This window comes from Amia ocellicauda, chromosome 4 (genome assembly GCF_036373705.1).
Source record: "Amia ocellicauda isolate fAmiCal2 chromosome 4, fAmiCal2.hap1, whole genome shotgun sequence".
In the NCBI taxonomy this organism is placed as follows: Eukaryota; Metazoa; Chordata; class Actinopteri; order Amiiformes; family Amiidae; genus Amia; species Amia ocellicauda.
The window spans coordinates 15,675,875-15,682,503 of record NC_089853.1 but is presented as its reverse complement, the minus strand read 5'-3'; the positions used below and the strand labels follow the sequence as shown (position 1 = coordinate 15,682,503).

At 39.9% G+C, this 6,629-nt stretch overlaps 1 protein-coding gene across 4 annotated transcripts in view; it reads left to right on the top strand.

Moving 5' to 3' along the window:
* rassf7a (Ras association domain family member 7a) overlaps positions 1-6,629 on the top strand; it is a 47,984-nt gene continuing 41,355 nt past the window's right edge. For all 4 annotated transcript variants that reach the window (XM_066701085.1, XM_066701084.1, XM_066701087.1 and 1 more), the window contains exon 1: positions 1-113. The gene's annotated coding sequence lies outside the window, so the exon portion shown is untranslated. The remainder of the gene's footprint in view (positions 114-6,629) is intronic.

Sequence of the window (6,629 nt, the reverse complement as noted above, 5' to 3'; positions counted from 1 at the left end):
ACCCGGAGAGCACAGCCGGCGCCTCCACAAGCTGGCTGCGTCTTTTGATGCAGTTACAGTGTTTCTGCTGCGACTGTGAGGCGCACTTCCCAGACCACAGGAGCCCTGCATCGGTAAGACTTGTTTTTTGGGAGAGCACAGTCAGATTAAACTCATTTCCAGGTAGTGTTCAATATTTCGTCTCTATAGGCTACTCTGCAGAAGAGATCGTGCCACAACAGCGCATACAACTAAGCCCAACAAACAACACTAAACATGCCAAGCAATGTCTACATCGTTTTGTGTTCAGTACTGTCATGCTGCTGAAATTGAATTAACTTGAGAAGTGCAGGGAGGTTGAATGGATCGGAGACATCATACGTAAACGCACCTGCTATTGGGGAGCTACACAAAAGCAGAGGACTAGTGCTGTGTATCAATGACTTTTCCTCATTCATGTGTTTTTCTTCTTCTCGTAACAATGTGCGCACAGAGTTTCGGCAGCATAAGAGACAACCCACTGAGCCCTGGAAGTGTCTAAAAATGAAACCCAGAAAGATTTGCGCTTGAATGCACTGGTGTGTTGTAGCAAAGGAGATGAAATGAACCTGTAGTGTAGCTTGGAAAGAGTAATCGCTTTTCTTTGACAACATGTTTACTGTATGTTGGGACGTTAACACCGCAAACATGCGCATCGGTATCCATGTATTGTATAAATTCCCACACAGACTTGTTAAACTACATTTAGGTTTTATTCCAGCGGCGTGATCTCTGTATTTCCACCCTTTTATTGAATGAGAAGAGACGACTCGCATTCAAAGCGAAATTGATGTCTCAAATGCTTGGTGAAGTGGGGGATATGTGATTTTGCATTATTGACGTTTTACGTAGGCACGTTTGTGTAATTGAAAGAAAAAAGTTTTACAGGTAAGTATTTGTCTTGTGAAATGTATGCATAGCGAGTTGATTAGAGAATGATGCTGATAAAACACAACTAAATATTGCACAAAGTGTACCCCACTCAAAAAACTAAAACACACACACACACCTAAATGTTTTACCTGCAACAATAACAAGATTGCCATCCAGTTTTCTCCCAGCTCCATCTGCTGCCTCCCTATCTTGGCTAATCCTTTCTTTGCAATCAAATTCACTAAGTGTTTGGTTCTTTGCTTGCAACAAAATTCTTCAGCTATATCCTGAAGATTTGGATGCAGGAAAAAAAGTGACACTTTGTAGCTTTTGGCATCGAAGACGGAGTGAAATCCTGCAGTGTTGTATACTTCAGATACTGCACAAGCCTCTCATCAGGCAGGTGTTTTATGCCTGACTCTCACAAACTCTATCCCTGATATCAATCTTGTGCCTTATGCACATTTTCGTGCATGTCAAGTTACAGATTTCACATTCTCCCTTTGAGCTCATCGGTCTGTGCTTCTGTCAGTGGAATATTATTTGCAGCTGGGTGCTTCATGGCAAATTGAGGCTGTTCTTTTTAAATGCAGCATTTCAGAAATTCCAATGCAGGTTTTTATATAGTCTATTTAGCTTGTATACAGCCAAGTCTCTTCCTTTGAGCAGGATCATAGGATATGCAGGATATGACCCGGTTGTGTTGCGAGAGCATTGCCATTGCCACTTTTTCCAACACTTCGGAGCAGGTTGCGTGAGTAGGCGAAACAGCCAGAGAAGACTGGAGACACCTATGCCTGAGTCTGTTGAGGGTGTAGCCACCTCTGTTGCTTTAGTTTTTTAAGTTTATTTTGCTCATCATTATCACCACTCTTTGCTGCCAAGCATTAATTAATCATTGATGTCATTCTTGTTTTCATGTGCTGGTCACTCCACTTATCACAAGACCCTATATTGCCAAAGGACAGCTGTTTAGAATGCATTGAATGGAGAGCAGGCCAATCCCTGACCTAAATGACTCCTGTAATCCATTTGAGAGACAGGATGAGAAAAGAAATGCCACTCTTGAAGCTGAGCAATTCATACCGAGCAATTTTAATCATTAGTATATCATGCCTTTCAAACCATTTGTATTTATTCCTTTTTTGTCTTCAGTGTAAGCATTGAGTTGATCTATTAAATATCCCTATGTGATCGTAGTTGTTAATTTGAGTCATACCATATGTATCCGTAAATATGTTCGTTTTTTCCCCAAACAGCAAATCGGTGCATGCATTGTGAGAGGGTGTGTCTGTACATTGTGGGAATGTGTTTTCTCTTATGATGCTGATGGTTTGAGGCAAAACACTCCACTGGTAGCTTGTGCCGTTAGTCATTGTATAATTAAGTTACAGGCAGCACCCTGATGCCGTGTGATTAAGTGACTGAAGCATTGTTTTGGTACTTGTTGTAAACCAGACTTTTTGTGGGGCACCTTTCCATGTATTTGAGTTACAAGACCCCGTCTGTCAGTTAAGACCGCACATGCCAAATACCTTAATCTCTGAAATTGAGTTTGAAGGTATTTTGTAGATTCCTGTTCTGAAATTCATTCCCAAAGGGCGATGACTGCAGTTCTGGTCACACCAATATTTGTTCAAAGGCTTGTGCAATTATTGCCCTGAGCATCTTACAGATTCCAATATAAGCTTGTTAGTCTTGTAAGTGCAAGTTTTTTTTTTCAATTTTAACCTTCTCCCATGTTACCAGTTTCAAATGAATATAAAAAAAGCCATTATTCTATGCTGTGATGATTTAGTGCATTTTACTGATATTGTGCTTTCTTAAGAGTATTGCTTTGTGTTGCATATTTGTGTGATAATTAATGTGAGTTAGAGCATTGCAGTGCTGTTGACCTCCTTCAAGCCACTTAGTCTGAGCCAACTCTTGATTTCCTTTCTTCACAACTATATTTCTTTGTTTTCTGTGTACTATACTGGAGCTTTAGGCTTCCAGATTTTTTTTTTTCCTCCAGACATATTATTTGGGAATGCAATACTGTTACTAGTGACACTAAATCTTGAAGGGGAATTCCCAATCCATGGTATTTCAACTGCACTATCCTGCTTTGCTGAAATACTTTCCAGGAAGAAAAGCAGTCCAGATACCACCTTTCTGAAAACAATCACTCATTGTTCAAATGTTTTTTTTTTTATATAGAGGTACCAGTGTGAATTACCTAATGGTCAGAAGGAAAACTACCCAGGTAAAACTGCAAGTGTCCATGCTTTTGCAGCCTCAATATGTCTTGGTTTTACATTAAGTTTGAACCAATTATGTCAGCCCATGGCAGACTCTGGAGACTTACCATGGAGTGTGGGCGAGCATGTGTGATCCATGAGATACACTTCGAGTCCCTTTCCACTGCACCTGCTGTCAGTGTGGTGGCACAGCACCACACACTGGACTGAACTGAGGGCACTTAGAGGATGTGAACTTGTAAAAACATGTGAAATAGCATTTAATACAGATTAGACTCGTGCTGTGCCTCAGCTCTGTTCAAATTGTAATGACTTTGTCTCCTCAAATCTAACAGTGTTATTTTCTTTTGTACTTTTCCATCTAACTTGAATTTGTCTCCGTTTCATCTGTCAGTAGTTTTAGTCCATGACTATCAATGGTTATTGTTGCTCTTGCCTGGCATTGTGTTGATGTACTTTAGGCTCCTAGTGTCACTGAGTGATCTATATTCTTTCAGAAACGCACCACAACAAGATAGTTTCATACGCTGGCAAATGTTTTTCATATCATAGTATGGCAAAGTTGAAAGTGACCATTAAAATGAATCAGTTTCTCATTAAAGTGGGTTGAGTCATTCAGGGGGAGATAACTTTTCAAGTAAAAATTGAGATTATAGGAAAAAGAAAACAAGTGGCTTGACTAAGCATCGTTTATAGAACAAAAGTCTTACTAACAGTCTCTTGTTTGGTGCTTGGGTGGTTTATCTCTAGGTCCCATCCTGGCTGTGTTTTTTGTGGTGTAATTCAGCTTTTGGACATTGTCCAGCAGTGTTTTCAAACCACACGCCTGTCTAATCTACTGTCTAATCCTAACCTGAATTTGCAACTCCCAGCAAAGTAATTTAAATCTCACCAACATCTTTGGATACATTTTTAACTAAGCTCCAAGCACAGTAGATCAGCCCGTAATGTGACAACAGGAAGACACAAAATGGTAGGAATGCAACAATAACAGGGTAATTAAGGACAGTTGATAGACATACAACTGTGGGAGAAACTTTAATTAGTACATATTCATGTCAATGGCACCATGTCAGGAAAAGCTGTTGACTTGAAAAACTTGATTCTTATCTTTGAAATGTAGAATGGTATTTGTTTTGCTCAAGCATTGGCTCTCAATTGACACACTGTTAAAAACTACTAATTGCATATCAAACCGTTCTTGCACCCAGTCTCGCCCTCTCCTCCCCCCTGAAAATCATTCGAGAGTGAGTCACTGAGCCAGCTGCCTCCCTGAGAGCGTCCAACTGGAATGCAAACCACAGAAGCAGCAAAGGAGCTTAACACACAACGCTGTCCTGCAGGCACGTGGCAGATCAGGAGGAGGCACTGTTGTGCAGTGTGCAATACTTAATCATGTACACTTTTGTTTTTATACATCAGAACTGATTATTTTATTTTTATTTTTCTTGGCAGACGCCCTTATCCAACTTACAAAGTGCAAACAAAGTGCAAAAATACAGAGAAGTACAATGAGATGATGAATGACACGCAGACATACACTAAGTTCATTCCTGCTTTAAACAAGAGCTATTTTGTTCATAAATGTTTTTTTGAGTCTGTGATATGGCTAAAGAGATCAGTCTGATCAATGTCTATCCGTGGCAGAAATGAAATTACCTTCCTTATTTAGACTGTTTATGATTATTTTAGTTGGTTGTGAATGGAGAACCATGCAGTTCTCTGTAGCTCTCTTATCTGTGTGAGAAAGCCAGTAGTTTACTGTATGCTCTCTAAAGCAGTTTCAACCACAGTGCAAAGGGTACCAAGCTTCTTAACTTCTTAAAACCATAATGCCAGTATCACTCATTGCTAGCTGTAGCTGATCCCTATTAGCAAGTAAGTTCTAACATTTTGACATTACAGCCCGGATTCAGAAGTTGAAAAGAGTAATCGCAGAGTGTGTGTTTGTAACCTAAATTAATAACTACTTTGCTTAATCCTGTGGGATGTTGACACCTTTTTTGAAGGTAATAACTTATTATAGTATTTTTTTTTCTCGCCCTAATTTTGGAAACACCAATTTATGCTAATGCATCTCCGCTTGTCACAATGAGTCCCATTGCCTTCACATGGAGGGTGGTGAGGAAGTATGACTAGGCTTCTCCAACCCTGGCTGCCCATCACTTTTCACCATGCAGGCTTCACAGGGAGGGATCATCACTGATTGGAGAAGAGGCGCGAGTGCTCCCAGCCTCATTGCAAACATGCAGTCGTCCAGGAATCCACCAGGAGATGCTCGTTAGTGACGAGCTGAGAGAAGCTCTGGTGATTTAACCCACACCAACCTGAGCAGTGATGAGCCAATTGTGCTCTGAGCTCCCCCTGTCACATTTAGCTAATGACATTAGCTGGATTGAAGCCGGCGAACCTCAGCTCATAGGGCTCAGTCTGTGCTTTTACTGACTAATTACTCTTCCTAGTGATTTATTAGACAAATGTCGAATAAAACGCTACTTCTCGTTTTCCATTTCAATCTATCCTTATTTCAGTTTAATTATAATATGTGATAAAATATTTATTTTTGGAATAACTTGGTCTTTCCAGATAAATATATAATAGCCTTCTGCTTTTATTAACTTATGCACCTTCAAAGAGTAAATCCTTACACTGAATAAAGTTGTGGTTTGATACCGAATTAGAAATGTGTTTTTACATTTGCACAAAAAAATGTTTAAAAGGTAATATATTTTTAAGGCCTACATTTACCATTTATGTTTGCTAAGAATGTGTTAAACAGTATTGAGAATTTTAAACACAAGCTCTCGAATGTGTTTTGTGAAGACTATGGTTACAAACCATTATAATTTTCCACCTTTTGTGTTCAGAAAACAACCTATTTTTTATTAGTGTATTATATTCCTACTAACTCTATAGTATTTTGTCCAGACTAAAACAATTGCTGTTGATGGGTTTGTTATTGTAATTGCACAGAGTTTGCTTTTTTCATGCTTGGCAATATCTCCCTTAAAGTGCTTTGAACTCCCCTAGCTGGAACATCTTATCCCTTTTCTGCCATCCACTGAACTTTAGAGGAAGACATTTTTGATTTCTGTGGAATGGGTGTTTGCCAATCCAGTACAGACCAGTTAGTTTTGAGTTCCAAGTTCCCTTTCCCAAATTTCAGTGCAAGCAGAAGGCCAAAGCTTGTCCAAGTTGTGAGTTATTAGGTTCCCCTCATATGGCCTTCAGCAGTGTCGGTTAGACAGCTTTATTAGGGTACACACTGACTATCGTCACTGATATCCATAATTCATTCTCTGGACATCGTGCTGTCATTGCGAGGTAGCTTTGCTGTGCTTTTTTTCTACGTGAACTGCCTGTGTTTTTCGTTCCCATTATGAAGCATTGGTTAATCATTGCCGCTCCATCGGTAGGCTAGTGCTTTTTGTTCTCCATTTTGGTTTTGCCAACACCCTGATGGGGAGCGTCTGCAAGTGGACCGAAGGGGTAGGGAAT